Consider the following 22728-nt stretch of genomic DNA (forward strand, 5'->3'; position numbering starts at 1 on the left):
GGATGTTGAGAGCAAGGGGAGAAATCTGAATTTCTGCCTAGCTGATGGTGAAGACAGAGAACAGAGGAAGAGGTAGAAGATGGCACAGAAGATGATACAATGATTCAGATTTTGAAAATGATGTGCTAAGGTGCCAAGAAGTCAGCTTGCTAGACTCAGGAGGCAGTCATGTGAAAGATAATACATTAGAGAGAGATTATTTGCAAGTTTGGTAAAGTGGTCTAGAAATGCTTCAAAAAGGAAATGAAATTTTAAATTGCTCTTGAAAATTGTATAGGTTCTAATTGTTTGAAGTACTACAAAAAATATTGTGGATCTGTGAATTTTATGAAGAAAGAGGGAAGAACTAGAAATTATAAAGGCATATTTGGGTAATGGTAAGTATTAAGAAAGACAACAAAATTGTTTAAGGATCAGTGGGAAGAAAGCCTTGAAAGGTAGACTGACCTACATGGAGTCGGGTTTTGAATTTCTTTCCAAGCATTTTAGAGGCTTTTAAAAAATGTACTGTGTAAATTTTAAAAGTTAGTGACATGATCAGAACTCAACTTTAGGTCACTAATGGCAGTAATAGGAGCCTAGGCAGGAAAGGAGGAAGAAGAAATCAAAGTTCGGAAGCTTGAAGAAATGATGGCTTCAAATAAAATTATGATAGTGCAATTACAAATGAAGAAGAGTCATGGAGAGTATTGAAAAGATAGAGTCAGTGTGGCTTAGATGATTTAGATATGATAAAGAATAAGTAAGGGGCTGAAAATAATTTTGAAGGCCTGAGATGTGAAAGCCATTGATGGACATGGGAAGACACTGATTGGGAAATAAAGATGAGGATTCATCTCTTGTATTCATATTTTTTGCAAGTATACTTTGTGCTTGTCACTGTACTAGGTTTAGTATGTAGAGATTTAAAAAAATGATGAAAAAATAAATGAAGAAAAGAAGAGATGCTGCCCTTAAAGTTTTTATATTCTAGCGAGGGCAATAGAAATGTAAAGAATATCAGAACGTGTGAAAAGGCTACTACAGTGGTATGAAGACTGCTTCTGGAGCTCATTTAGGGAGACGCTGGGTTTGTGATTCTAGTGGACATCTCGGCAGAATGTTTCAGCTTGGAATTGGAAAGAGGAGTTATGCCCAGGAAAGATGATGAGGATGCATTTAAGGTCTTACTTTACTTGACCATCCTGACACTTTTGGCATTGCTAATAAAACCCTCTTTCAGACCTTACATAAAATTGTTCCGTATCATTTTTTTATTCCTGTCTAAATTCCTGTCACAACCCAATAAATCTTCCATTCTCTGTTATTTTTAGTCTCTGTAATCTCACAGATACCCATGAGTTTACTATTGTTTATATGTTCATGATTCCCAATTTCTGTCTCTAGCCCAGGACTATCTTTTGAGTTTTATGTGCATAAAACAACTGTTGCCAGATATCATTACTTGTACATCTTAGGTGCGTTTCAAATTCAACATATCTCGAAATTGACTCTGTATCTTTCTGCCTGAACCAGTCTGTCTTACAATATTCTGGTATAGGCAGCTGGTACTAATCATCAACCCAGTTGTCCAAGTTAGGAATCTAGGACTCATCCTTCATCATTTTATTTCATTACTCATTTCTAATAGTTGTCAAGTCCTGCAGAGTCAAACTCCTCAGTAGTTCTTGACCAGTCCTTGGTATTTTTCTCATTGTCATTGTACTTGTTCATTACCAGCATTCTGCAGTGGCCTTCCACAGAGTCATGTTACTTCCAGTTTGACTTCCTTCCCAATCCGTGAGCCATACCTGGTTGTTATGAACTACGGTGCCCGGCACTGTTCCAGGTACTTTACATGTATTCAGTCCTCTCAAATCTAAGGGATAAGTGTGTTCCTCTCTTTTTTGTGTAGCATATAGAAATTGGGGTGAAAAGGTTTTTCAGTGTCACACAACCAGAAAATAGGGGAATTGATTCAAAGCTAGATACTCTGAATGGTGGTACCATGCCCATACTCACTGCAGATTATATGCCCTGATCTTATACTGCTTTTATATTATAAGCTGCTTTGACCCTTGAACTATTAAAACAACAAACTTAAAACCAGTGGTTTGTACCTATTCATTTCAATATCTTTTCACTGTAATCTTTTTGATAAAATTTTTATACTTTATTTAAATATATGTACAGATGAATTTCTTGTCAATCTTTTAAAACTTCAAAACTCACCATTTCTTTACTTTTCTCTCCTTTTTAAACTGAGCCTAGATAAACATTCATTTGTGTGCCACACTCTATCCAAAGATATGCCTTGTAATTTTTATAAACATGATGTTAATAAGAAATTATTATTATTATTTTTAACCAGGGGAATAACATTTCACACAGTAGGTGTGGCATCATTTTGAAAAATATTCTGCTAAACAGAGCTGATGAGAAGTGAATTGGGATATAGTTTAAGTCTGGTTTTGTTTCTTGTAAAGTGATATTTCAGAGTCACCTATTAGATTAATGAACCAGATTCAGTAATATCCTCATACCTAATGAGTCTGCTTAGATACTCTTCACCACATGATAGTGTATGGTAAAAGCCTCATCTGCTGTAGATTTTTTTTTTAAAGATTTTATTTATTTATTTGACAGACAGAGATCACAAGTAGGCAGAGAGCCAGGCAGAGAGAGAGGAGGAAGCAGGCTCCCCACTGAGCAGAGAGCCCGATGCGGGGCTCGATCCCAGGACCCTGGGATCATGACCTGAGCCGAAGGCAGAGGCTTTAACCCACTGAGCCACCCAGGCGCCCCTGCTGTAGATTTTTTATTTAACCTGGATACCAACCTGACTTCTTGTACTTTTCTAAAAGGAAGACCCTAATGAGAATGTCTTCATAGTCTACTGAGACTGGTTGGATGTAATTTTAATCCCTATGTAAATCTTTATAGGTGGCATACAGAAAAACCTTAAAATAATGCTAAGATATATTAAATATGCCTCAAACTCTGTTTGGCTATCATGTTGTCAAAATTATCTTAAGATATCTCAATGTAAAATATCTTAATTTTAACTTAACTTTCTGATACATTGCTGCTAAAAAGACACTATCGGCATATGAATAAAAGTAATTAATGGGTTGATGAAACTTTTGTCCTTTTTTCTTATTTGCAATTTTAAAAAAAGTTATTTTTTTCAATGTTCCAAATTCATTGTTTATGCACCACACACAGTGCTCCATGCAATACGTGCCCTCCATAATACCCACCACCAGGCTTACCCAACCCCCCACCCTCTTCCCCTCCAAAACCCTGTTTGTTTCTCAGAGTCCACAGTCTCTCATGGTTTGTCTCCCCCTCCCATTTCCCCCAACTCACTTCTCCTCTCCACCTCCCAGTGTCCTCCGTGTTATTGCTTATGCTCCACAAGTAAGTGACTATTATGCATTTGTTCCTTTCATCCCTCTGTTCTCTCAACAGATAATTTACTGAGCATCAATTACATTCTAGGAACTATGTTATGTACTTAATATTTACCATTGAATATAATAGACAAAGATCCCTGCCATCATAGATGTCACATTTATACCATTCTTAGAATAAAATTTCCATAGCTAGAGGTGGCCTGGGAATCAGAGCAGAAAGAACATAAAAAAATATGTAGGTTACAAAAAGGGAAAGAAGTGTGCCAAGAATGGGTAATGAACATCAATGTTGTGTAATTAACAATTTTTATTAGTGAGGACTGTGACCTTTGCATCAACATCACAGTGTTTTGCCATAAATTACATTTATAAAAGTTGAATCCAGTCTGAAATTATGAAAGCTGAGTCTTGAGAAAATGGCCCACATTCAGAGAATTCATCTAAAATTTGCGAAGCTTCCCCAAAGGACTGACCATTTGTTACACTGACACATATGTTCTTAAAAATCACATGTCTACCTATCCTGAGAGCAATTGATGTCTCTGTAGCAGTTGTAAGCTTAACTGATTTTCTGGTTTGCTCTGTATTGAAATGTTTTTGGTTCCTTCTTGAATATCACCTAGTTGTTTTGAATTAGGAGTGAGAGGTACAACATTCCTCAGGCAGACTCCTGAGCAGTATCTGGAATATCTGAAAGATGTGGACTTGATCTCTGATTCTCCAGTCTTTCAATTATTTGAGCTCCCACACCACCCCATTGGGTGGCTTGATTCTCACTGCAAAGAGCAAAAACCATTTATTTAACATTCAACGCGAGCTTTTTAAGTAGCAGATTATTAGAATGTTGTCGTGTGGGTGATGCAAAGACTGATGACACACTGTCATCGTAAGTTGTTTGCTATCACTTAAATGAGTGCACTTGTGATGAGCACCAGGTATTGTATGGAAGTATTGAATCACTAAATTTGTGCACCTGAAACTAATATTACAGTGTCTGTTAACTAACTGGAACTTAAAAACTTTTAAAAATGAGCCATCATTTAATTATTAGTATAATGGAATAACTTGAGCTTGCTTTGCTGTCCTAGAAACTACAGTGAAGCATATTAGTAAATTCCACTACATGTTGTGGTTTTCTTTCCAGATGAAATGCAATTAGCACACTGTTTAATAATGTATTAGCCCACTGCTATTTATGGCAAAGCTTATTTGCTGCAGAACCAATGCTTCTTTAAAAGAGTGGCTGTCTAATATTAGAAAGCAGGAAACATATAAGGCAATAAACACTTCAAAAATTTTTGTTAGGGGCTGATCAGAATTCAGTGTTAGCTAATACCTCATAACAATATGATTTTATTGGAGAGGATTCTGAATTTTCTGAGAAAAGTAGGGTATTCTGGTTAAAGTGATATTTCTTAGGCAGCATGAGTTTTTATGTGGTTTATTAAACTACCATGTTCTTTACTTTTCTTGGATATACAGTCAAAACCGTTTTCTGGGAAAAAAAAAGTTAAGCAGTTCTACTTAGGGCAGAACTGAACGTGTAGATGGGTTTTTATTTTCCAATTTCAGTATTTTTCTTCATGCTAAGGAAAAGACAATGAAATAATTCACATCTGTTGGAAAATATTCTTTGACGATTTAAAAGGCTTTGTAACATGAAACCTTCAGGGCAAGTAAGATGGTTAATAGCTGTTCTAAACTCATTTGAAATTAATACCAATGTATCAATCTGAAGTAACTACCTTTTTTTTGTTATGGTACTTATGCAGTTCACCATTGGTTGATCCCCTATGTGCAAGATAGTATGCCAAGAAACTTGGGGGATACAAAGTCAAAAGAGACTAAACAAAAGAGATTCCTCTCAGTGCGATCTTAACATGTAGCAGGTGCTACAATTTGACTATGATGCGAGGTAGGATGCAGTAAGTGCTTCATTAGAAGTATAAGTGGAAGACAGAGACCAAAGGAAAGAGTGTAAGACCTCCAGTAGATGTTTTTCTCTGGGCCTTAAAAGAAAAAACAAGATTTTTATGAGTGAATAATTAGGAAAATATATTATATATTGTAGACTGAAGGGATAGCATAGGAAAAGGAATGGACTGCTTAAGAAAATAATAGTCTGAAGAAGTTGGGGGATAATGAATAACACATGGTTGTATCTGTGGTGGGAGAGATGATGGAAGTCAGAATGTGGAGATTCTTGAATGCCCGTATCCTAGAAAACAGAGCCTGGGACAAAGCTTAAATGCTAACACTTTATTGGGTACTTCAGTCTCAGGAGGTTATGGCAAGTGAGGCAGACAGGATGGAAATCAAATATAAGATGTTACACTACTGAGTTGTCACCTGTTTTACAAGAAATCACAGCTGGTTGTTTGGTCAAGCAGAACATCTCTGGAGAGGCCATATGGAACCTGCTGCATTTCGAAACAGTCTGTCACTGGGTGGAAGGTGAGCAGTTTAATATCCTGGCTGCCTCTCATCCCATCTCTTGTAGATCAAAACTCAAAATCATCAGTGATAAGAATGTCCTAAAACTAGACAATGGTATTGACTGTGCAATTCTTTGAGTATACTAAAAAACACTGAATTGTACACATTAAATAGGTGACTTATATGGCATGTGAATTATAGATCAATGAAAGTTATTATTTAAAGAAAAATCAATCCATGAGAAGCTAGAGCCTTTTTGGGTACTGTCAGGTTGGATTTAGGAGCTAGAGTGTCTGTGGATTCCACCATGAATGGTGACAACCCAAGTAATCATAATCCCATTTCCTACCATTAAGGACAACTGAGACAACTGTGAGTGTGAGCAGATGAAGTAAATGTGACTGTTACAATAGCCAGGATTCGTAGCCTAAGAAATGACTGGATCTTCCACACGGGCCACTGAAGACAGGAAACACGAAACTGGGCAAAACCCAGAAGAATAGATAAGACTAAATACTTGTGAAGAAGCAGGGGCGCTGGGATGGTTTAGTTGGTTGAGCGTCCAACTCTTGATTTCAGCTCAAGGTTGTGGGATTGAGCCTCGCCTCTGGCTCTGCACTCAGTGGGAGTCTGCTCGAGATTTTTCTCTTTCCTTCTACCCCTCCCCCTTGCTCTCTCAAATACATAAATCTTTTTTTAAAAAGATTTTATTTATTTATTTGACAGAAAGAAATACCACAAGTAGGCAGAGAGGGAGGGGGCAGCAGGCTCGCTGCCGAGCAGAGAGCCCAGTGCAGGGCTCCTTCCCAGGACCCTGGGATCATGACCTGAGCCGAAGGCAGAGGCTTTAACCCACTGAGTACCCAGGCACCCCTCAAATACATAAATCTTAAAAAAAAAAAAATACTTGGGAAGAAGCATAAATGGATCCTAAAGAATGCTTTAAAAGGATTATCAAATCAACCTACAATTTCTTTTGTGATAACTGATCTAGGGACCTGAGATTAAAAGCAGCAACAGAATCTTGGCTTCTCCATTGTTTGACAGGTGGAGTTCATTTGCCCTCTTGTTGAATCTGGACTGGGTCAGTGTAATATCCTTGACTACCATAATGCAAAAGAAGCAACTTTCTGGGACTTCTAAGCCGATGTCAGAAAAATACTTGCAGCTTTCATCTTTGTCTCTTGGAACACTTGCTTATAAAAACACAGCTGCATAGGGTGAAGCAGCCCAGGAAGCTCCATGGAGAGGAGCTGAAGCACATGGCCGAAAGGCCCTATTTAGTTCCCAGCTGACAGCTAACTCTTCCTCCCAACCAACAGCCAGCAGTAACTTGCAAGCACTGCGAGTGAGCCATCCTGTCCATAGCCCCTTCAGCCCCAGTAGAGCTTCTTCAAATGAGTTCATGCTGGAAGGGGTGCCTGGGTGGCTCAGTGGGTTGAGCCTCTACCTTTGGCTCTGGTCATGATCTCAGGATCCTGGATCGAGCCCTGAATCAGGCTCTCTGCTTAGCAGGGAGCCTGCTTCCCTTCCTCTCTGCCTGCCTCTCTGCCTACTTGTGATCTCTTTCTCTCTGTCAAATAAATAAATAAAATCTTTGAAAAAAAAAAAAAGAGTTTATGCTGGGAGGAGCAGAGATGAGCTGTGCACACAAGCCCTTCCCAAATTCCTGACCCACAAAATGATGAGACAATAATGTTGTATTGTTGTTGCTTTTCAAATATTTTATTTATTTCAGAGAGAGAGGAAGAGGGAGAGAGTGCATGTGCACAAATGGCAATGAGGGGTAAAGAGAGGGGGAGAAGCAGACTTCCCATTCAGCAGGGAACTGAATGTAGAGCTCAGTTGCAGGACCCTGAGAACATGACCTGAGCTAAAGGCAGACACCTAACTGATTGAGCCACCTACGCCCACCCCCCTCACACACTTTGTTGTTTTTCTTTTCTTTTTTTTTTTTTTTTCAATTTATTTATCTGACAGACAGAGATCACAGGTAGGCAGAGAGGCAGGCAGAGAGAGGGAGGGAATCAGGTTCCCCGCCGAGCAGAGGGACCGATGCAGGGCTTGATCCCAAGACCCTGGGATCATGACCCGAGCCGAAGGCAGAGGCTTTAACCCACTGAGCCACCAAGGCACCCCACATTGTTGTTTTTAAGTCACAAAGTTTTGGAAGTCATTTGTTGTGCTGTAAGAGAATATTATAGTTGATATTTATGATTGCTTTCTTTAATCATGCGTTCTAGATTTCCCTCACCACCTTTTGCTGGTCTGAGTTTCTTGATGTTATAACTCATACTTTCTTCCTCAAAGTACCCAAGCTTTTAGTTTCTTTGTCTTTTATTTATTTTTTATTACTTTTTTTAAATTTTATTTTAATAAACATATAATGTATTTTTATCCCCAGGGGTACAGGTCTGTGAATTGCTAGGTTTACACATTTCACAGCACTCATCATAGCACATACCCTCCCCCATGTCCATATCCCCACCACCCTCTCCCGTCCCCCCTCCCCCCAGCAACCCTCAGTCTGTTTTTTGAGATTGAGTCTTTTATGGTTTGTCTCCCTCCCAATCCCATCTTTTCATTTTTTCTTTTCCTAGCTCCCCCCAAACCCCCTGCATTGCATCTCCACTTCCTCATATCAAAGAGATCATATGATAGTTGTCTTTCTCCGATTGACTTATTTCGCTAAGCATGATACCCTCTAGTTCCATCCACGTCGTAGCAAATGGCAAGATTTCATGTCTTTTGATGGCTGCATAGTATTCTGTTGTGTATATATACCACATCTTCTTTATCCATTCATCTGCTGATGGACATCTAGGTCCTTTACACAGTTTGGCTGTTGTGGACATTGCTGCTATAAACATTCGGGTGCACGTGCCCCTTCGGAGTACCACGTTTGTATCTTTAGGATATATACCCAGTAGTGCAATCGCTGGGTCATAGGGTAGTTCTATTCTCAGTTTTTTGAGGATCCCCCACACTGTTTTCCAGAGTGGTTGCACCAGCTTGCATTCCCACCAGCAGTGTAGGAGGGTTCCCCTCTCTCCACATCCTCGCCAGCATCTGTCATTTCTTGACTTGTTCATTTTAGCCATTCTGACTGGTGTGAGGTGGTATCTCATTGTGGTTTTGATTTGTATTTCCCTGATGCCGAGTGATGTGGAGCATTTTTTCATGTGTCTGTTGGCCATCTGGATGTCTTCTTGGCAGAAATGTCTGTTCATGTCCTCTGCCCATTTCTTGATTGTATTATTTGTTCTTTGGGTGTTGAGTTTGATAAGCTCTTTATAGATTTTGGATACTAGCCCTTTATCTGATATGTCGTTTGCAAATATCTTCTCCCATTCTGTCAGTTGTCTTTTGGTCTTGTTAACTGTTTCCTTTGCTGTGCAAAAGCTTTTGATCTTGATGGAATCCCAATAGTTCATTTTTGCCCTTGCTTCTGTTGCCTTTGGCGATGTTCCTAGGAAAAAATTGCTGCGGTTGAGGTCAAAGAGGTTGCTGCCTGCATTCTCCTCAAGGATTTTGATGGATTCCTTTCTCACATTGAGGTCCTTCATCCATTTTGAGTCTATTTTCATGTGTGGTGTAAGGAAATGGTCCAATTTCATTTTTCTGCAGGTGGCTGTCCAATTTTCCCAGCACCATTTGTTGAAGAGGCTGTCTTTTTTCCATTGGAATAATCTTTCCTGCTTTGTCGAAGATTAGTTGACCATAGAGTTGAGGGTCTATTTCTGGGCTCTCTATTCTGTTCCATTGATCTATGTGTCTGTTTTTGTGCCAGTACCATACTGTCTTGATGATGACAGCTTTGTAATAGAGCTTGAAGTCTGGAATTGTGATGCCACCGACTTTGGCTTTCTTTTTCAATATTCCTTTTGGTATTCGAGGTCTTTTCTGGTTCCATATAAATTTTAGGATTATTTGTTCTTTCTTTAAAAAAAGTGGATGGGATTATGATAGGGATTGCATTAAATGTGTAGATTGCTTTAGGTAGAATAGACATTTTCACAATATTTGTTCTTCCAATCCAGGAGCATGGAATATTTTTCCATTTCTTTGTGTCTCCCTCAATTTCTTTCATGAGTACTTTATAGTTTTCTGAGTATAGATTCTTTGCCTCTTTGGTTAGATTTATTCCTAGGTATCTTATGGTATTCGGTGCAATTGTAAATGGGACTGACTCCTCAGTTTCTCTTTCTTCTGTCTTGTTGTTAGTGTAAAGAAATGCGACTGATTTCTGTACATTGACTTTATATCCTGAACACTTTACTGAATTCCTGTACAAGTTCTAGCAGTTTTGGAGTGCAGCCTTTTGGGTTTTCCACATATAGTATCATATCATCTGCAAAGAGTGATAGTTTGACTTCTTCTTTGCCAATTTGGATGCTGTTAATTTCTTTTTGTTGTCTGATTGCTGAGACTAGGACTTCTAGTACAGTGTTGAACAGCAGTGGTGATAACGGACATCCTTGCCGTGTTCCTGACCTTAGTGGAAAAACTTTCAGTTTTTCTCCATTGAGAATGATATTTGTGGTGGGTTTTTCATAGATGGCTTTGATAATATTAAGGTATGTGCCTTCTGTCCCTACACTTTGAAGAGTTTTAATCAGGAAGGGATGCTGCACTTTGTCAAATGCTTTTTCAGCATCTATTGAGAGTATCACATGGTTCTTATTCTTTCTTTTATTAATGAATTGTATCACATTGATGGATTTGCGGATGTTGAACCAACCTTGCAGCCCTGGAATAAATCCCACTTGGTCGTGGTGAATAATCCTTTTAATGTACTGTTGGATCCTATTGGCCAGTATTTTGGTGAGAATTTTCGCATCTGTGTTCATCAAGGATATTGGTCTGTAATTCTCTTTTTTGGTGGGATCCTTGTCTGGTTTTGGGATCAAGGTGATGCTGGCCTCATAAAATGAGTTTGGAAGTTTTCCTTACATTTCTATTATTTGGAACAGTTTCAGGAGAATAGGAATTAATTCTTCTTTAAATGTTTGGTAGAATTCCCCTGGGAAGCCGTCTGGTCCTGGACTTTTGTTTGTTTGGAGATTTTTGATGACTGTTTCAATCTCCTTACTGGTTATGGGTCTGTTCAGGTTTTCTATTTCTTCCTGGTTCAGTTGTGGTAGTTTATATGTCTCTAGAAATGTATCCATTTCTTCCAGATTGTCAAATTTGTTGGCGTAGAGTTGCTCGTAGTATGTTCTTATAATTGTTTGTATTTTTTTTTTTAAGATTTTATTTATTTATTTGACAGTCAGAAATCACAAATAGGCAGAGAAGCAGGCAGAGAGAGAGAGAGGAGGAAGCAGGCTCCCTGCTGAGCAGAGAGCCCAACATGGGGCTCGATCCCAAGACCCTGGGATCATGACCTGAGCCGAAGGAAGAGGCTTTAACCCACTGAGCCACCCAGGCGCCCCAATTGTTTGTACTTCTCTGGTGTTGGTTGTGATCTCTCCTCTTTCATTCATGATTTTATTTATTTGGGTCCTTTCTCCTTTTTTTTTTTTTTAATTAAAGATTTTATTTATTTATTTGACAGACAGAGATCACAAGTAGGCAGAGAGGCAGGCAGAGACAGAAGAGGAAGCAGGCTCCCCACTGAGCAGAGAGCCCGATGTGGGGCTTGATCCCAGGACCCTGGGATCATGACCCGAGCCAAAGGCAGAGGCTTAACCCACTGAGCCACCCAGGCGCCCCTCTCTTTTCTTTTTGATAAGTCTGGCCAGGGGTTTATCAATCTTATTAATTCTTTCAAAGAACCAGCTCCTAGTTTCATTGATTTGTTCTATTGTTTTTTTTAGTTTCTATTTCATTGATTTTTGCTCTGATTTTTATGATTTCTCTTCTCCTGCTGGGTTTAGCCTTTCTTTGTTGTTCTTTCTCCAGCTCCTTTAGGTGTAGGGTTAGGTTGTGTATTTGAGACCTTTCTTGTTTCTTGAGAAAGGCTTGTACCGCTATATATTTTCCTATCAGGACTGCCTTTGTTGTGTCCCACAGATTTTGAACCGTTTTCATTATCATTTGTTTCCATGAATTTTTTCCATTGTTCTTTAATTTCCTGGTTGACCCACTCATTTTTTAGAAGGATGCTGTTTAGTCTCCATGTATCTGGGTTCTTTCCAAATTTCCTCTTGTGATTGAGTTCTAGCTTCAGAGCATTGTGGTCTGTAAACTTGCAGGGAATGATCCCAATCTTTTGATACGGGTTGAGACCTGATTTATGACCCAGAATGTGGTCTATTCTGGAGAATGTTCCATGTGCACTAGAGAAGAATGTGTATTCTGTTGTTTTGGGATGGAATGTTCTGAATATATCTGTGATGTCCATCTGGTCCAGTGTGTCATTTAAGGCCTTTATTTCCTTGTTGATCTTTTGCTTGGATTATCTGTCCATTTCTGTGAGGGGAGTGTTAAAGTCCCCTGCTATTACTGTATTACTGTCGATGTATTTCTTTGATTTTGTTATTAATTGGTTTATATAGTTGACTGCTCCCATGTTAGGGTCATAGATATTTAAGATTGTTAGGTCTTCTTGTTGGAGAGACCCTTTGAGTATGATATAGTGTCCTTCCTCATCTCTTAGTATAGTCTTTGGCTTAAAATCTAATTGATCTGATATAAGGAATGCCACCCCAGCTTTCTTCTGATGTCCATTAGCATGGTACATTGTTTTCCACCCCCTCACTTTAAATATGGAGGTGTCTTCGGGTCTAAAATGAGTTTCTTGTAGGCAGCATATTGATGGGTTTTGTTTTTTTATCCATTCTGATACCCTGTGTCTTTTGATTGGGGCATTTAGCCCATTAACATTCAGGGTAACTATGGAGAGATATGAATTTATTGCCATTGTATTGCCTGTAAGGTGACTATTACTGTATATTGTCTCTGTTTCTTTCTGATCTACTACTTTTAGGGTCTCTCTTTGCTTAGAGGACCCCTTTCAATATTTCCTGTAGAGCTGGTTTGGAGTTTGAAAATTCTTTCAGCTTTTGTTTGTCCTGGAAGCTCTTTATCTCTCCTTCTATTTTCAATGATAGCCTAGCCGGATATAGTATTCTTGGCTGCATGTTTTTCTCGTTTAGTGCTCTGAATATATCATGCCAGTTCTTTCTGACCTGCCAGGTCTCTGTGGATAGGTCCACTGCAAATCTAATGTTTTTGCCCTTGTATGTTACAGACTTCTTTTCCCGGGCTGCTTTCAGGATTTTCTCTTTGTCGCTAAGACTTGTAAATTTTACTATCAGGTGACGATATGTGGACCTATTTTTATTGATTTTGAGGGGCGTTCTTAGCATCTCCTGGATTTTGATGTTTGTTCCCTTTGCCATATTAGGGAAATTCTCTCCAATAATTGTCTCCAATATACCTTCTGCTCCCCTCTCTCTTTCTTCTTCTTCTGGAATCCCAATTATTCTAATGTTTTGTCGTCTTATGGTGTCGCTTATCTCTGGAATTCTCTCCTTATGGTCCTGTATTTGTTTGTCTCTCTTTTGCTCAGCTTCTTTATTCTCTGTCATTTGGTCTTCTATGTCACTAATTCTTTCTTCTGCCTCATTTATCCTAGCCTTAAGAGCTTCCATTTTTGATTGCACCTCATTAATGGCTTTTTTGATTTCAACTTGGTTAGATTTTAGTTCTTTTATTTCTCCAGAAAGGGCTTTTATCTCTCTGGACAGGGTTTCTCTAATATCTTCTATGCCTTTTTCGAGCCCGGCTAGAACCTTGAGAATCATCATTCTGAACTCTAGCTCTGTCATGTTACCAATGTCCGTATTGATCAGGTCTCCAGCCTTCGGTATTGCCTCTTGTTCTTTTTTTTGTGGTGAGTTTTTTTGCCTTGTCATTTTGTCCAGATAGGGTTTGCTTTCTCCTCCTATAGAATTCTGTTGTTCTTGGTGAGTGAAGTTGGTCTTGGCTGGGTTTCTTGTTGATTTTCTGGGGGAGGGGCCTGTTGTAGTGATTCTCAAGTGTCTTTGCTGCAGGTGTAATTGCACTGCCTTTGGCAGGGGCCGGGCTAAGTAATCCGTTCGGGTTTGTTTTCGGGAGCTTTTGTTCCCTGAGCGCTTTCCGTAGAGTTCCGGAGGACGGGAATGAAGATGGCGGCCTCCCAATCTCTCAGCCCTGGGGCCGAGAGCTTGGGGTTCCGCTCCTCAGTGGGCCCTCAGAGAAAAGTGCCCAACCGCCCCACCTCCCTGGCCTGCGGTTGCGCCGGTAGGAACTCGGTCAATTGCTGGCACTTGGAGAAATGCGCCTGGTCGCTTCTGTCTCCGTGGCCTCCGGCTGCGCTCCGAGCCCACCCAGTCTGCCGCCGGCACAAGGTAACCCCGGGCTGAGAGCTCACTCCTCGGCTTTGTTGCTGTAGCCGGCTTCCCCGCTCTAATACTTGCAAGCTCTGTGGCACTCAGACACCCCCGGTCTTTCTGTGACCCCGCGGGACCTGGGGTTACGCTGACCCCGCCTGGGTTTCCCCCCTGTTTAGCCTCTGGAGTGATGTCCCTCCATGGAGCAGACTTTTAAAAGTCCCGATTTTGTGCTCCGTTGCTCCACCGCTTGCCAGGAGCCGGCCCCTCCCCCCGTGGTCTATCTTCCCGTTGCTTTGGATTCACTTCTCTGCAGGTCCTACCTTTCAGAAAGTGGTCAATTTTCTGTTTCTAGAATTGTTGCTCTTCTTCTCTTCGATTTCCCGTTGGATTTGTAGGTGTTCACAATGGTTAGATAAGCTGTCTAGCTGATCTCCTGCTGCCTGATGTCATCTCAGCCTGCTAGTTCTCCGCCATCTTGACTCCTCCCCCCCAGTTTCTTTGTCTTTTAGAAGCCGTGTTTGTTTTAATTGTCCATTCACCATTATCACTTTGCATGTTTGCACTGGAGACATCCAGTAAATCACCTGGGTTCTGCAAATATTACTCTTTCCCCCCGCATAGTTTAGTAGCAAACCTAGAGCCTCATGATTACTTCACCATTAAAGCAACTTTTCTGTATGCCCACCAGTACAGTAGTATGAAAAGTACGGTGGTCACGTGTCTGCTGCATCTTTCAATCTAATGGAGACTGCTGTGTTCCCCGACAATGTCTTTACCCCTAGTAACTAGGTCATCTAGGTTGTGAGGGTTTAAGATTTTATGAATATAAAGGAAACACTCATCAAGTAGATCACTGGCAGTGATAGTGAGAGGAGCCACTTCTGATTTGCACTTTTTACCTCCTGACCCTATAGATTGTAGTTATTGAGAGATAGTTCTCCATACTGGCCATCGGTTCAGTCTGTATACCACACCCCAGAATACAGTACTCAAATTCTGAAAATATTATGCCTGAGCTGGAACATCCTAGGTGAAATTTCAATAGGCCATTTAAATGTGTTTGTAGGCTGCCTGTGTCTGGTATGGGGTATGATTTCAGAATTCCGAATCCTGTGTCATTTGTTGCATCTCTTTTGCCATAAAATATGTCTCCTAGTCCAAGGAAGTATTATGTGGGATACTGTGTAACTTAATAAGTTTATAAGTTCTTGTATACTATTGGTATGGCAGTCACTGCAAGCATGGAAAGCAAAGAAATATTTGCTGTATGAAATAATTCTGAAAGAATAAATACATGCCTGCTTCTAGGTGGAATTTATCGCAAAAACTTAAACATTGTAACAGTTCCCTGAATTTCGGGAGGCTTATACAACATCTGTCATGCATGTATCTTACCAGAGCATCTAGAATACTTGTCAAGCTGTGCATGGTGTCATTAGCATAATGTCATAATAATATAAACTTGGTGTAATTTTTCACTGGGATGTCAAGATGACCAAAATTCTTGAGGACTATATTCTGACAAAGATTGTCAGACTTACTATAGACCTGAACAAGACAGGGGTTTTTCTTCTACTTCTTACGATTGAGGAAAAAAAAAAAAATCTTTCAAAATGTAGCCATACACAATCTATGTTGATAAGCTTCGGTAAAGATACAGCATATGGCATGGCATCTTCATTTTGGAGTATGACCTGATTAGTTTTACTCCAGCTGGCCTTTATCACCCATGATTCATCTGGTTTTTCAGAGCCAACCCAGGTAAACTCAATGGAGATAGTATGAAATTTACCACTCCTGTGACACTCCTCTTTGATGGTGGCATTGATCTTCCCTATTACTCTGGGAATATGGCTTCCAATGTACTATATTGTCCTGTGGAGGGAGGTTGCAATTTCAGTTCATCTACCTAGCATTTCCTTATAAAATGACCCTTGTACAGATCATGGAACCAATGTGAGTCTTTCTGTTAGCTTCTAAGTATATCATTCCAATTATGAAGGTAGGGCCTGAATAAATAACCACAGAGTAGGTCTCTTAATTAGTGGTTCGCTGTGAGTTTCCAGTATGAATTGATATCTATGATGACAGATTTTTAGGGGGGACATCAATTCCTTAAAATGTCTTCAATGTTTTTTCTACTTATGGAAAATTATATCAGTGCCATTTGTAATCTCTTTCTCTCCTTTTTTCCATCTCCCTCAAAATCAATAAAACCCCCTCTTTCTAGCTATATACCACGCTTCTCTAGGTTGCCACACTGTCAAGATCCACTTTCACACACATTGTCCTTGCTTAAACCGGTACATCTGTTAGTCTCTACAATTCCTTTGGCAAGTGTGATTTCTTTCCTGAGCAGAGGTTGTACCTCTCAGGTTATGCTGAGAACTGATTATGGTTATCATCCTTGTGGCAATGAGGTGGTGGGTATTAAAGAGAACAGTTATCATCTCCTGAGACAGTGGCTTCATTTGAAGCCATTGCACAGTTTCAGGCAGTATTAGCAATATAACTACTACAACATGAAGAAAGCAGTGGCTCTTTTTGGCCAGGAGGGTTAAAGGAGAGTCAGAAGTTAAATTACTCAGTTTTTCTAACCCCCAGGTTTCAAGGCCCATTCTTTCATTATCAGGACATCTATTTGACAGTGGAAGACCTCAGCCATTGAACATTATTTTCCTTTGCAGTTCTGCATCCTTATAATCAGATGAATTTTTAGCAGTGTTCCCTGTGGGTATAAGAGAACAGTCTTTTTTAAAGCTACCATTGAAACTCTGGTCCCACAGCATGACATGTGTTGGCAAATAGCTTCTTAGAACCCAGCATTTGTTTTTTTTTGTTTGTTTGTTTTTTGTTTTTTGTTTTTTTTTTTTACAAGACTTCCCATGCTGTTGAATGAAGCCACCAAACACCAAATTCCTTACAATTATCATTACAGCATACTGACCCGAATAGTATCTCTTGATCTTCTGATTTCTTGTGTTCTACCTACACATTATACTAATTAATCACTGGTTAGAGCTTTAGTAATTGTGGTTTCACTATGTTTCAGTGACTGATACTGCCTCATTTATCATTAGCAATAGGGTTCCTGTTGCTTTCTGCATTGTCAGAACTACAGTCTGGTGGCCTACTGGGTCGCTTCTGACCTCAACTGCCTTAGCCTAGATTTCCTAGAAAACAGAATCTAAAATAAATCTTCGATCCAGGGGGTCAAAAGTGAGGAGAAAGGAAGCAACTCAGTAATAGAGGAAAATCAAATAAATATGATGTATTGTAGAGTTGACCACAGCTTCAAAAGAGTACATAGCTGGTGGCTAGGTAATAAATGATACACCTGGAGAGGTCGTATGTAATCACTGCATTTTAGAATAATCCATTTGAGGAAGGAAGTCTTAGAATACTCCATCAAGGGAAGGAAGAGAAGGCAATTTATCTGCCAGCTCTTTCTTTCACTGGTTAATATTTGACCCTTTGGGCCCTAGTGTTTCACTCTTTTGTAGTGTATTACATACGTTCTCTGGGATAACAGGAAAGTATGGAACTTATAGAATTAACTGAGTCACACCTGGGCCTTAGAGCTGCTGTCTCCCACTGAAGTGCGTACGATGTATGTGAAATTCTAACCTTGCTCTTAGAGAAGTCTGAGACAACTAAAGGTTATAAGAAATGAGGTAATAGTGGTAGAATTTGGGGCTTGAAGGTTATACATTTTGAAAAAAATAGATTATCACTAGAACAGATTCATAATTCATAGGGAAAGGCAAATGTATAAAAAAATATATGGAGTTGTTCATTGTGGTCTAGTAGAGCATAATTCTTGCCTATGTTCAACCATTCCATTATTTCAGGATTATATTGGCTGTAGATAAGACATGAACTGGGTATATCCTCTGATACTAAGAAGAATTTGTCCACCAGTATTTGATTAATATTGTGGACAGTTTGGTTTTTTTTCATCATGGGTTATTTCCTGAAGGATTTCAGGAATGTCCTTTGAGGTTACCTTATGCCAGTATTCAGCCAACCTAACTTTGCTATTACTTATCTTGTATCCCAGTCATTCTCAGTATTCTATTTCAGAACTGGTAGCCAAATTTTGTGTGTCTGTAATGAAATTTTTAACCTTCTCCATAGATTTTTCATTTGCTTTACAGGAGATCTTTGCAAAGGACCCTAGTCAGCATAACTGGCTTAACCATAATGACCTAAATAAGCATTTCCTCTAGATGCATTTTTAATGTCTTTTATGGTGGGTCTGTACTTATATAACCATAATTTCATCAGGTAGCATCAAACATCAAGCAGTTCATATATTTGTTGTCCGTTTTACACAGGAGTACCTGAGAAGGATAAGAATCATCTTTGTTTTCATAGTTCATTTCAAAGTTATGAATTATGAAAACCTATCAGCTATCTGTGATTATATTTAGCCTTTTATATTAATCAAATTGACATGCCCTACAAAGGGTTGTAAGTTTAGTCACTTGAGTTGATTTCTTCCAGTAAGAAGCTGGATTCTGTGAGGGAGTCTGCAGTAGTTATTCAATAACCATCCATATATTTTCCCTTTTCATTTGTGAGATAAGGCATATCAAGTAAGGATTTTTAAAGAGAATTTCTAAATATGTTCTGAAAACAGATTATTTTTGAACTATAGAAACATAATCACTAGATTTTCCATCAAATATGAATGTTAAGCTTGCTTAATTGAGAGATTAGATATATGTTTCATATGAGAAAGAGAAGTATGAATACTTTATATTTATGTTATATTTAATTAGATAGCATATTTAAGCAGAAAATTTTTGGATGATTCCAGGTAGCAATAGAGATTGTATGTATGTTTTGGCCTCAAATCTGAGGGTGGATCTATCATGAAAACTGAATAGATTTTTTTTAAGGATCTGTTTTTTAAGAGCAGTTTTTGGTTCACAGCAAAATTGAGAGGTAAGTGCATAGATTTTTCATATATCCCCTGCCCCCACACATGCACAGCCTTCCCCATTATCATTGTTACAGAATGGTACATTTGTTATAATTTGTTATAATTGATGAACCTACATTGACACATACTTATCACCTGAAGTTCGTAGTTTACATTAGGGTTTATTCTTGGTGCATTATATCTTGGTACATTTTGTGTGTTTGTCATGAAATAAATAATAACATGTTCCGATTAATATGGTATCATACAGTATATTTTCACTGCCCTAAATATCCTCTCTTCTTTGCCTATTCATCCTTCCCTCCCCACTAGCCCCTGGCAACCACTGATCTTTTTACTGTCTCCATAGTTTTGCCTTTTTCAGAATGTAATATAGCTGGAATTATACAGTATATAGTCTTTTTTAGATTGGCTTCTTTCACTTTGTAATATTCATCTAAGTTTCCTTTGTGGTTTTTTTCATGGCATGGTAGCTCATTTCTTTCTAGCACTGAATTACTATTCCACAGTTTATCCATTCACCTCCTGACGGACATCTTGGTTACTTCCAAGTTTTGACGGGTGTGAATAAAGCTGTTATAAACATCCATGTACAGGTTTCCATGTAGATAAAAGTTTTAAAACTGAGTAGTTTTTCTAATTTATCAGAGGTTTCACAGTCTTTGTGACAAGGAAGATATGCTTTTATTAGAGCCTATTTAGTTAGGGTATAAGCAGTGGCCTTTGACTTGTGTCGCATTGTTGAGTGACACGCCCTAGAGCATGGCCTAACCTTTCTCGTGCAGACAAAATTGTAATGATTTGGTAAGACCATATAAGTGGTGTTGAAGAGATATTTTGAGCTCACTTAAGACTTCTTCAGTTTCTGTGACTCATGGAGTCGTTCTGAGATGTTTTATTTAGTCATATTATTATTATTTTCTTTTAAGATTTTATTTATTTATTTGACAGAGAGAGATCACAAGTAGGCGGAGAGGCAGGCAGAGACAGAGAGAGGAGGAAGCAAGCTCTCTGTGGAGCAGAGAGCCCGATGTGGGACTCGATCCCAGGACCCTGAGATCATGACCTGAGCCGAAGGCAGAGGCTTAATCCACTGAGCCACCCAGGTGCCCCTATTTAGTCATATTATAAAAGAGCATTCCAGGGGTGCCTGGGTGGCTAAGTCAGTTAAGCGTCTGCCTTCAGCTTGGGTCATGATCCCAGGGTCCTGGGACTGAGACCCACAGTGGGCTCCATGCTCAGTGGGAAGCCTGCTTCTCCCTCTCCCTTTGCCTGCTGCTCCCCTTGCTTGTGCTCTTTCTCCCCCCTCCCACCATCAAATAAATAAAGAAATAAATCTTAGAAAAAAAAAAGAGTTCTTATTTCAGAAAATTTTGGTATCTGATATGTACAATATCTGTTTAATATGAGAAATTTCCGTAATTGTCTTCAAGTTATTCATCTTGAAAAGTGTAGGATAATCTGTATGGTAATCTTCCCTTTCATTTAGTTGTTAGATCATAGCCTAGAATGAATTGTTGTTTTGTAGAGTTGGGGTTTTTCATTAGAATCTTGGTGTCGCTTGTTATTTATCTTGATGAATAGATGTATGGAGTCAGTTTTTGAGTTTCCAGATTAAGGAGACATCTACTTAATGGAAGATATCTACTTATTGGACTAGAATTAGTCCACAAAGGATCTGTATATTCCTAAGATCTTCTAGCAAAACTTGGGAGAAGTAAGGTGGATTTTCAGCAAATTGCTAAGTATATAACTGTTCAGATGAAGTATTGATTTTCCCAGGAGAAAGCAAATAAATATTGACTATTTTTTAATCATTTTGGGCTCTACTCTAAGGTGAACATAGATATATTAATGTAAAGAATTTGGTCTCAGATGACACTGAGAACATGGGTTAGGAATGAATGGTAAATAAGGAATTCGTGTTTTGTAAATTACTAACTGAATTTGGAAGAATTGTAGATGCTTGGCCACTGGGCTTTTTATTAGCTAAAATTGGTACATCTAGGGGTAGATAAAAAGATAGTCCATCGTCCATTAATCAGGGTGTGACTGGTTCAAATTATTCTTCAACTTCTGCTTAAGAGGGTATTGAAAGCTTTAGGTAAAAGTTTGAAGAATAAATCTCACATAACAGTGTACAGGGATTCCCTTTTCTGCACATCCTCACCAATACTTGTGATCTGTCTTTTTGATAATAAATACTCTAACAGGCATGAGGTGATATCTCATTGTGGTTTTTATTTAAGAAATACTCTAAGGAAAGAGTAACTTATTTAGGTGATCAGGGGGAAAAGCAGAAAGAATAGAAGTGGTATAATTTGTGGGTAAATATCAGTAAGGGTAGAGAAATAAAAAGATGTACAGGAGGGGAAAATTCAGTTTGGAATGAGATTTATTTTTCCCCTTTAGTTTATGCTCAAGAGTTGTTGGGAGTGTCTCTTACTCTCAACTGCATCTTGTTTTTAGCCCCTTAGTATGTTCATAAAAGACAGTTGACCATAGATTGTTATTTTGTTTTACTTCTTTTCAAGAGTTCCTTTTAAATGTATTATTCTTGACGTGTCATAATGCCATTGTATTTCTAATTCACTCAGTGTAATATCCCCATTTATCAAGATAGGCAAAATTACTTTGGGTATAGTAAGACAAAATATAGGAAGTATAACTTCTGCCAGAAGGAAGTCACAGCTTTAATGTAGAGATGAGGCCATGATAAGCAAGAGGACCCACCAGGATGAATCAACTGTGTGAATGGCATCTCAGTTTAACCCAGTTAAATAGAGGGTGTGATCAATGTCTCAACAGTTGTTGCACTCAGTATATTGACTAACCAAAGCAGGCTTTTTTTCAGAATTTGCTGTCTTGAAGGTTTTTTCATAATCCAGAAGCAAGATTTAATCCAATGTCTTTCTTATGAATTGGTCGCTGGTCTAACAGACCTATAAACATTTGACACGTAAAACTGTCTTCCATATGGTGTTGATTTTGTGTATGGTGTGTGGCCACTAACAGAATGTGTAAAATTTTGTAGTGAAGTCATACATGTGCATTTTAACTCCCATATATTTTATACTTCTTGCAATTATTGATATAAAGAAAAAATACACTGTGTGTGTGTGTGTGTTCACATTCGTTATTTTTTTCCACCAACTCTCCTTACCTCCTATGAATTCTCCATTGCTTAAATGAGTTTCTTTTAGGTATGATATATATGAGTAATTTTAAAGATCTTCCTATATCTCTCCAAATCCAAGACACTTGACTTTTTGGGAAGCTATTAACTATAGGAAGTGTTGGGCCTCACCAAAGAAACTGATCTCCTTGTTTACTGAAGTAAATTATTCATTTTCTGCTAGAGAAATGAGACCGTTTTTATCACATTATTTTTATTGTCCTCTTTTTCCCTGAGCATTTTTTTTTAAAGATTTATTTATTTTAGAGAGATAGAGAGAGAGAGAGAAAGCACGTGCAGAGGGGCAGAGGGAAAGGGAGGAGAGAAGCAGACTTCCAGCTGAGTGTGGAGGTCAACATGGGGCTCCATCCTATGACCCATGAGACAATGACCTGAGACAAAATCAAGCGTCGGACACTTAACTGACTCAACCACCCAGGTGGGCCCTCACCA

This window comes from Martes martes (genome assembly GCF_963455335.1).
Source record: "Martes martes genome assembly, chromosome: 11".
Classification (NCBI taxonomy): domain Eukaryota; kingdom Metazoa; phylum Chordata; class Mammalia; order Carnivora; family Mustelidae; genus Martes; species Martes martes.